The sequence below is a fragment of the Triticum urartu genome, chromosome 4A, assembly GCF_056163025.1.
Source record: "Triticum urartu cultivar PI428250 chromosome 4A, HENAU_Tu73, whole genome shotgun sequence".
In the NCBI taxonomy this organism is placed as follows: domain Eukaryota; kingdom Viridiplantae; phylum Streptophyta; class Magnoliopsida; order Poales; family Poaceae; genus Triticum; species Triticum urartu.
In genome coordinates, this window is record NC_141876.1 from 615,542,212 (window position 1) to 615,552,813 (window position 10,602).

Sequence of the window (10,602 nt, forward strand, 5' to 3'; positions counted from 1 at the left end):
GACCACCCGGTCGGGGATCACCACCTCAGCCCGGCCTCCACGGCCGCACTCCCCCACCGATGACGGCTCAAAGACCGTCACCGCCACCACCGTGCCCTCCGGCATCTCGCGCCAGGCCAGCTCCGTGCCCATGCCGACGTCGCGTTGGTCCAAGCACGGACTGACGCCGCCTCCAGCTCCGCCGCAGCCCGGTTCATGTTCTTCCAGGCCAAGGCTTCGGCGTCATTCGGATCCAGGCCGAGGTCTGAGTCGGCCCGTCCCTCCACCTCGGCCTGGTCGGCAAGGTCGGACGGGCTCCTGCGGAACGCGGCCCCTTTGGCGGTCGCGGCTTCCGCCGCCACCTTCGCCAGCGCGATTGGCAACCTGAAGAAGAAGACAGAATGGGCAGAAAAGAAACAAGACTAGCTCAAGAAAAAAATCTGAGCGCAAACGAGAGATGAAGCTTACCCCGCCAAGACCGGGACCGGGGTTGGCCTCCCGTCCCCACCGCCGCGCTTCCTCTTGGTCGGCCTCCCAGACCCGGCCGGGTCCACCGAGCGCTTCGGGGCCCGGGGTCACAGCGCGACACTGTCTTTCCCATGCGGGCGGCTCGGCTCCGCCCGCATCGCTGCCTCCCTCGCGCAACACCACTACACCGACAAACTGGCGTCGGCACCGACCGTTCCATGCCGCGGTCAGCAATTCAAGACACATGAAGAAAAACACGAGACTTACCCCCGCGACGCCCAGCGCCGGCGTTGGACTCGGCCTCCTCCTCCCCGCCATGAGCCACGGGCTCCTCTGGCGCCACCGTCGTCACCTGCAACGGGGCCCGGGCGTAAGGTTGCCGAATCGCGTTCAGAAGTACCCCCCGCGTCGCGTCAGGACGGATAAGAAGGTGTGTGGCGGCAAAGTAAGAAGACCAGACACTCACCTGCGGCGCCAGATTCGACTGGCTGTACGGCGCCTTGCCGAACTGCCAGTCCTCCCCAAGGTTGGCCTTGGAGATGTCATTCACGCCGCGCACGATCTGCTCCACGGACAGCCGCGTCGACCCCATGCGGTTGGGGTCTTGAAGGCCGACCATTTCGTCGATGAGGAAGGAGCGCCCCTGAAGTGGAAGGACCCGGCACCTGATGAACGCGGCGAGGAGGTCGGTGCCAGTGAGCCCCTCCTGCCTTCCTCATCATCGTCACCCGCTCGCAGAGATTGACGATCTCCTGCGACGGGCGCCTGGGCGAGTAGCCCCAGTTCGTCTTCGCCCGCGGTAGTGCGATGGCGAAGGCCGGAAGGTTGATGCGATCCGCACCGAGGCTGCGAACGTAGAAGAAGGAGTTCTACCACTTCTTGGCAGAATCCTCCTGCTGGATCTTGGGGAAATCCGCCCCCGACCGCTCCGAGATGACGGCGGCGCCGCAATCGGCGAACTCCTCGGCCAACGGGCCCTGCTGCTTCAAGGAGAAGAAGCACGCCCAGAGGTCGATCGTAGGCTCGATCCCCAGGTACCCCTCGCAAAGGGTGACGAAGCCGGAGAGCTGGACGATGGAGCCGCCGCCAAGATGATGCGGCTGGAGCCCGAAGAACTCCAGGAACACGCGGAAGAAGGCGCTCGCTGGCAGCCCGAACCCACGCTCGAAGTGCGTGAGGAAGACCACGTGCTCCTGCCCCTCGAGCCGAGGCCTCTGCTCGCCGCGTGGCAGGCGGACGCCAATGTCCGTCTCACGCGGCAGGCGTCGCATCGCCCGGAGTTGGGTGATGTCCTCGGAGGTGACATTCGAACCCATCCAGGAGCCCGATGGCAGATCAAAGGAAGAAGAAGGAAGATAGACGGCAAAGGAGTTCTGCTCGGAGCAGCGGGCGCCGTAGTGCGTCAGTTGCAAAGAGCGGAGCGAGAGCAAAGGGACAGGAGGGCGCGAGCGAGAATAATGTCCACTGCCCCCTGCCCCCCGATTTATAACCCTCGGCTTGAACATGGGGAAGTGGGATCGTCTGCACGCGCCCGTTCCACTACCCCACAATAAGTGCGCACGTACACACGCAGTAACTGCCCGGGGAAGAGCAACCGGCCCCCGAACGCCGCAATAAATCCGCGCGCTTGGGCTGAGGGCGCGCGGCGGCGGGCCCCAGCCCGTCGTCCAGTCCCGTCACGCGCGTGGCCTGTACGGCCCCTCCGACTTCCGGGCACCATGTGGCGCCTATGCAAAGCCCGAGGGATCGCCTCAAGATTCGCCAGACTTCTCGGTTCCCGCCTCGGCCGAGGTGCCACGATCTGGTTTCCGAGAAAACAGGCATACAGTGGGTGTTGGCGGACCTAGCGCTCACAGAATCCACCTTGCTTAAGGGGGAAACTGCGAAGGCCCACTCATCTGAAGACGACGGACCTTCGCAGCTTCGGGGACTACTGCCGGGGGGATGGACCCCGGGCAGGCAACGGAACCCGGATCCTCTTCAAAATACAACGGGGTTGGCACCGCCCCTCAATACCGGCACGCGCTTGGCCGGGTCGCTCGACCCGGCCAAGCCCCGCAAGCCGGCCAGACTAGCCGACCCGGCAAGACACGTCGACTCGGCCCCAAAAACTAGCGCAAGACAGCCGAACCCGGCACGGCCAAAGCCTCCTCGACAAGCCAGCACCACCCGTGGCGTGCTACGCAATCCAGCCGTGGGTCAACTCCCGTCCCATCCAGGTCGTATGATGGGGACGAGACTTCATTCAATAATGACAGAGGCAATAGTGCCCCGCCCATGCCTCTGGTCAGCAGGAACGTGGCAACAGTGCCCCTCACCTACCCGCTGACCAGGGCCGGCGTGGCTACAGTGCCCCCGCCTTCACCGCTGACGACAGCAAGCGGCCACCTGACGGAGAGCACTGTACGCGACTCGACTCGGCCACACCCTGACGATCGACAAGACGGCGCACAGTCCCCCTAGGCATGCGGGGCCCGCACCTAGGGGAACCCGGCGAACCACAAGCCCTCAGCGGGACCCAGCACGGGTTCCCGGACACCGACAATACGGACCCACCGACTTGTAACATTACCATTGTACCCCCGGGGGGTGGACTATAAAACCCCCCGGGACCCCATGATCATGAGGGGACAGGCGAGAGGGCAAACAGAAAACACATACGAGAGAAGAGCAAGTAAGCATAGGACTAGCCACAAAACAGCAACACCGGAGAGAAGGAGCAGCCCAAGCCTTGGCCAGCTTCCTTCCTCCTCCATACAGCTCCAGGAGCAACATTGTACTATCGATCATCCAACTACACTCGGCAGGACTAGGGGTATTATCTCTCCGGAGAGCCCCGAACCTGGGTATGTCCGGCGTCCCGTGCCCGCTCATGCCAACCCCGCCTCTGGAGTCCACCAGCGCCCTCGAGCCTCCTCCTCTCTTTAGCCATCCCTTGGCATCTGCCGTGCACCCACCACGACAAGTACAGAGGCAGAATACAAAGCTCTTGCAAATGCTACAGCAGAAATTATCTGGGTTTAGTCTTTGCTAAGGGAACTTGGCATTAAACGGATTCTAGCTCCATGCTTATGGTGTGACAACCTTGGTGCTACATACTTATCAGCTAACCCAGTTTTTCATGCCAGAACGAAGCACATTGAAATAGACTTCCATTTTGTCAGAGAAAGAGTTGCTAGCAAGCAACTGGTGATTCGGTTCATCCACTCTAGAGATCAAGTTGCTGATGGATTTACAAAGCCGTTGCCTACAAAAAGCTTTGAAGAATTCAAGCGTAATCTCAACTTATGTAAGTTGTGATTAAGGGGGAGTGTTAAACATGCTACATGCGTCAGGTTTAGCCAGGTTGGACTCGTAGAGATGTAGAGATATACATTGGTTGTTTAAGTTAGTTCTATCTCTTGTAACCGAATATATTCTTCTCTATGACTTGTATCCCAAGTCTGTAATCTGAACAACATGTACGCATGTACTAGAGATAAGCGCTAGCTATATAAACATGAACCCGTCGCCCTCGGTAGGGTATGACGTTTCCCTAAACTTTCCACAGGCGTGGCATCTATATTTTCCACGGAGTTAGTATCTTTTGATGACGCGTTAATATTCAGATTCACTTGAATGAATATATTCATGTTAGGGATGGAAGTTTTGCCCATGGGTATGGGTACCCGTGGGTACCCTACCCGAAAACAATGGGTATGGGCAAGACTTAGAGAGATTTTGTACCCACGGGTAATGGGTACCCATACCCGCAAAATATATGGGCAGGGCATGGGTAAGAAATTGTGCTCATGGGTAACCCAATGGATACCCAGAAAAAAAATAACTCCTATAACATGTGAACTTAACATTCAACTCATATGGTCCAACCCTAAATCTCGTATTCCTCCAATAAGTCATAGATCATAATCACCTGCTCGCCACTCCTCCTATGTCCTATGTGACTCCACAAAAAGATGAAATATCGACTCTTCGCTACCAGACTCTTGTCGAACTCTCGATCCAGCGATCCCCAATTCCCACCACCGCCTTCCACTCCGTCGGTCTTCCACTAACCGTTGCTCATACTCCCCTGATGCCGCCAAGAGGCCACCCACTGGAGGAGGCCACATTCGTGCTATACTAATCTACCATGATCACTTGTATTTTGAACTCATTTCTCTAACTCTTAAAAATTTGAATGCTATATATTGTACCCAATGGATACCCATTGGATATAGGATACCCGATGGGTATGGGCATGGGTGTTAGTTTATACCCATGGGTATTGAAGTGGGTGGGTATAGAAAGTTTCTATGGGTATGGGTTTGGGTAGAAAGAGGTTGTACCCGCACATACCCTATCCATTGCCATCCCTAATTCGTGTGAACCAATTGTAAGTTGTCTGAAGTCAATTTTCACATAAGTCAATTTTTATGCAGAAGAAAGGGAGGTTCCTACTTTTTTTGTGCCTGCACTTTCCGCCTTGCGTGACTATAGGCCCTTGGTCTATATGCGCATGGCGGCCGTCTCGCCTAGATCGGTCTTCTCTCGATCTATTTCAAATCCAACTCTTGGTTTTTAAAGATAAATGGAGATACTGTTGGAGGTGCTATTATATATGGATGATACTTATTATTCGTTTTGGCTTTCCTGGATCGACAATATGGAATATACTAGTTGTTGATGCGATGGAATCATGTTGGATTGCCTCTCCCTCTCGAACAACAGCATCTAGCCACACATACATATAGGTGACTTTGTGCCATCCGTCCATGTTGATATGCCCCTTAATCGTCTCTGTCCCTCTAAAGCAAAAGGTAACTGTGTATGCAAGTGCTTCGATTGCGTAGAGCACTACTAGCCACGTTTGTTGCATTATTGAGCTGATCAATCCCACTAGCTACTAGGAACGGTACGGAACAGAATCTTTGACGAGGAATTAATAAAGCTACCAAAATTAATCTATGGTGCCTTGCTATCTGACCGAACTTAATTAGCTCTTAGATTACTTTCGGGCAGATGATTAACAGCACATCATGCACCCCAACAGCAAAATCGGAACAATTTATCTGACAAAGCGTGTGGTTTTTATTGTTGCCGTGGACAACATCGTTAGCCGTCCACCAAATAGTGACTGGATTTATCGATACAAATGGGAGAGTAGATCTTGCTTCGATCACCTAATATCGAGCCACAACGATTAAGAACATATTTACAATCAAGTGCAACTTAGTTAGTGTTTCACATCTTATTTGCATGATGAGAAATTTCTATATTATTATTGTTAGAGATAGGACAAGCAAATCAACTCGACGAAGAACGAAGAACAAGCAGGGACACGAGATTTTAATGTGGAAAATCCCTCCAACACGAAGGGGAAAAACCACGGGCGCCAGCCAGCCAAATTTCACTATATCGGAGAGGTTACAAACGCCGAGGATTTACAACTGATCAACTTATCCCATGCGGGCTTACAAGAGGTATATAACACAGGTGACTTAGGTCAATACTGATCCATTCGACTCGTCTCAAGCCTATCGGCCACGGGCCTCGCTCCGCTCGCTCGTCAGAAGTTAGCCTCCCTCTTTATACTTGATTTTGGAGCATAACATAACAAGCTCCACCTTGAGACAAATTCCATCTTCTAGCATGAATGAGAACCTCCTCCCTGAACAACAAAGAAAACACTTTTGGCGCCAAACAACCACTAGGGCTAATGAGTTATACGAACTAAGTCTGAGCAAAGCTCAAACTTAGCAATGGGAACTGGCTTTGTCAACATATCAACAGAATTATCACGAGTACTAATCTTGCATACCTTCAGTTTACCTTGCTCAACAATGTCTCGAACATAATGATATTTGACATCAATGTGCTTCGTTCTCTCATGGAACATCTGATCCTTAGTAAGGTAAATGGCACTCTGACTGTCACAAAACAAGTTAATGCAAGAATTATCTCCACAAAGCAACCTTTCAGCCAAACTGATTCTTTACATGCTTCTGCAATAGCCATGTATTCTGCTTTAGTGGTAGACTAGGCAGCTACTGGCTGCAACGTTGCCCTCCAACTCACGGCACAACCACCAAAAGTGAACACATAACCTGTAAGGGACCTCCTCTTGTCCAAATCGCTAGAAGCAAAATCTGAATCCACATAGCCAGCTAGTCCCTCACCAGTTCTGCCGAATTTCAAACAAGCATTGGAAGTGCCACGAAGGTACCTGGAAATCCACTAAACAGCTCGCTCCGCTCCGCTCGCTCGTCAGAAGTTAGCCTCCCTCTTTATACTTATACTTGAATTTGGAGCATAATACAACAAACTCCACCTTGAGACAAATTCCATCTTGTAGTATGAATGAGAACCTCCTCCCTGAACAACAAAGAAAACACTTTCGGCGCCAAACAGCCACTAGGGATAATGAGTTATACCAGCAGTTTACTAAACTTGCAAGCAACCACTTAGCAACAGGAACTGGCTTTGCCAACATATCAGTAGGATTATCACGAGCACTAAACTTGCATACCTTCAGTTTACCTTGCTCAACAATGTCTCGAACATAATGATATTTGACATCAATGTGCTTTGTTCTCTCATGGAACATCTGATCCTTAGTAAGGTAAATGGCACTCTGACAGTCACAAAACAAGTTAATGCAAGAATTATCTTCAGAAACCTCAGCATACAAACCTTTCAACCAAACTGATTCTTTACATGCTTCTGTAATAGCCATGTATTCTGCTTTCGTGGTAGACTAGGCAACTACTGGCTGCAACGTTGCCCTCCAACTCACAGCACAACCACCAATAGTGAACACATAACCTGTAAGAGACCTCTTCTTGTCTAAATCGCTTGAAGCAAAATCTAAATCCACATAGCCAGCTAGTCCCTCACCAGTTCTGCTGAATTTCAAACAAGCATTGGAAGTGCCACGAAGGTACGTGAAAATCCACTGAACAGCTCGCTCCGCTCCGCTCGCTCGTCAGAAGTTAGCCTCCCTCTTTATACTTGAATTTGGAGCATAACATAACAGTTATCAAGCTAGTTTATCAAGAGGTATGTTGATGTAACCTTTTTTCTTTCTTTTCCTTTCATGGAAGGGTACCTTTTCTTCCTCAGTTTTTTTTTCTAGTGGATTTTTCCTTACTTGTTTACAAGTAATGTGGACTTGCTTCTTTTTCGCGGGTAATGTAGACGTGCTTGCACACACACCACTAACATAAGACCCTCATGATTATGCTTCTAAACATGTATACATGTAGACGTTTGCAACTGACAGAGACCAGTGCTTGTATAATTTTTTTGCCAAAAGGGGTGGCAAAACTTGTTTAGCATGCATCTTCAAGGATTACTTAATTCATGTTCTTTTGGCAGATTATATATTGAAAAACAGTAAGAGGAAACCGCGTAGTTTGACCTAATTCCCTTAAGCACTCGAGAAAGACAAGAGTGAGATCATAGTTTACATTGATTGGACAGGGAGCTCGAAGATGGTGGAAGATACACTAGGAACCCATGGGAGGACGCCACGTGTCCGAGTAGTATAGTTGTATACACTGCTAGTGGGCCAAGTCAGCCAAATAATTTGGTAGTAGAATGTTCCCCTACATGCTGCAAGTCCTCTCCCAATCGACATAGCCAGCTCGAGCTTTCTTTCTTTTCTTTTCTCCTTTCTATACTTCAACTAACAGTTTGGTCTGTCAGATTGACCATATAATATAGTAGTAGTATAATAATATCCTATATTATGTGTGTGAGTGAGGGGTCACTTAACTAGTCAAGAATTAATTTTCATAGACTGGGATCCACAGCTGGCTTGACTGACCGTGCATTGTACACCAGGACAAGACATTCAAGGCTGGCTAGAGGTCGACCTTTCTTGTCTTGCTAAATTCGTCCGTCCAATCAGTAGAAAGTCTAGTGTGGAAAATATTTAGCACCTAACATAATACTCGGTGTGAGCATTATTTGATACTACTTCTTTAGAATGGGCATTCACGGTCACACAAAACTCAACCTCACGGAGGCAAGTCTGCAAGTCCGCTTTCCTCCTGAGTGCGTAGTTAGTTCTTGAACGGTTAGAGCATATGACCTCATAGTGATGCTTCGATGATGCACCTGCGGGGATGGTGCTACAAATAGTGTTGTTCTGGGCTTCTGGCTCCAACCTCGTCACGGCGTCGACCCCTGGGACGTGCCGGCGTTCGGACACGTCCGCGGACAGTGATAGGTCACATCTTAAATAATCATTCCACAATTGGTATCACAATTATCAGATCCCAACTCCATATAATTACATGCAACATAAAACCTAATCTAAGCGAAGTTCCTCCGGCTCCGCCTTGCCCATGTCCAGCGGCCGGCTGCGTCCCTTATAGTGTTGCTCTGGTCGCCGACAAGGTAGAGTAGGACATGGGACACACACTGGCTCACGGGATTCTAGGCGTCGTCTTCTCCCGTGCACTATTCTTCCTCGTCAGAGCCTGTTGTGTGCACGTCGCCGGTGGATGTGAGGTCAGTGATGGATCCTTCGTGGTCGGAGGCCGACACGTCCAGCGCGATGTGGTTGCGGAGCCCGGGGTAGCAGAACATCCATCTCGGCGCCGGAGAGTGTGACTCCACCTCACCGACGTTTGCCGCGGCCTCCCGCGCTCTCTGCCTTGCACGGCGGGCACACCGCGCCATACCCTCAGCAGACGAATTACAGATAGCCTCGTCGTCAGCGCGCCAACGAAAGGGCTACGGGTTCGCCACGGTGTTTTGACGCCAAACAGACCGCACCGCCTCTGGCGAGGCAACGGCGACCTGCCATGCGCTGGATCCACGCACCATTTGGGCGGATGTGATAGATTCCCAGCGGAACGAGTCCAGCCGCTGTCAGGCATTCTACTCGCGGGCGCGGCGGAGCGCAATGTGGACGGGCATCTCCTTCTCGGGCCTGACTGGGATGGGGTCCTAGTTCGCAAATTGGCTGACAGAGGACTTGATCCGCCGCTAGCCATGCCGGAGAAGGACGAAGATCGCCGAAAATGATCTTGGGGCGGAGGGGAGTGGAGTGAACTGGCTAGGATTGGATCCCGCAATCAGATAGGGATGAAAATATGTTGGGTCCGGGTGGGCCAGCGTCGGTTGGATCCGAAGTGGCGGATGCGCCCGGGCCTCCCCATATCCGCCACGGATTTGGGCTAGATATGAGGAGTGCCAGTCAGTCCGGGCATTTGATAGTTGGCTTGTGCCATGGATTTAATGGTATGATCCAAGAACTAAGGGGATCTCCAACACCAACCCCCAAACAGGTACCGCCAGCATTCACAGCGGATGTCGCGAGTGGAGCGGTAGGATAGGCGTAGCACTCGTCGGCGTTGAGTTGCAACCTCCACATGTTGGTGCTAGTTGAGGTGGCGGAGATTGTAGGCCTGGTCGGCTTGCGCTTGCCGAAACACGACCTCCCGCTCGTCCAACAACACGTCGATGTAGTGAACCTGTGCCTCGCGCATGGTGATGCCGGCATGGGCCGGCGAGGATGGTGGCACTCGCTTTTGTTGGCTACCTCTTCCATTGGCTCGTCTGTAGTGCTGGCCTCCAGAGAGCTTGTCTGTCTGCCTGCCTGCCAGTCGGCTACAATGGCAGTGATCTCCTTCTTCTGTTCATATGAGAGGTTGTTCCAGAGGGCTTTGGAGCTCGAGGAGGCCATCGTGGGTGTGGTGCTAAGAGGAGATAGGGAGCGGAGGAGGTTGGATATGGTTATTCTCAGGCCTGGTGTTTAAATAGAGGGCAGATGGCAGGACAAGCATCGAAGTGGTTAATGGTGGGCGGAACACAGACAGAGGGGTGGCATCGAAGTAGGTTCATCAGCAACTGCACATGTTTAATGGAGGAAGGCAGACAGACGGGTTATCGTTTGAACGCGGAAAAGACGTGTGCACCAGGAAGCGGCACGTGCGGCACACCGCTTCAATGCCGGCTCTAGTGAGAGGTTGCGTCCGCTCTGGACCGACATCAATGCGTCCCTGACCGCTTCGGGCAGGAAAGGGTGCGGGCGACGGAGAGGGTTTTTGGTGGGGGTCAGGTTGTCGGAGGCGTGCGTGGCAGCGGTCCGGACACCCGCATCCCCCTTCCCCTAGTTTGTTTCCGATTTGCATGTAAAAAGACGACGAAAGTGGCCAGCGGATG

At 52.3% G+C, this 10,602-nt stretch overlaps 1 pseudogene; it reads right to left on the minus strand.

Moving 5' to 3' along the window:
• Positions 1-682: 682 nt before the first annotated feature.
• Positions 683-1,952, minus strand: LOC147977389 (uncharacterized; annotated as a pseudogene).
• Positions 1,953-10,602: the final 8,650 nt, after the last annotated feature.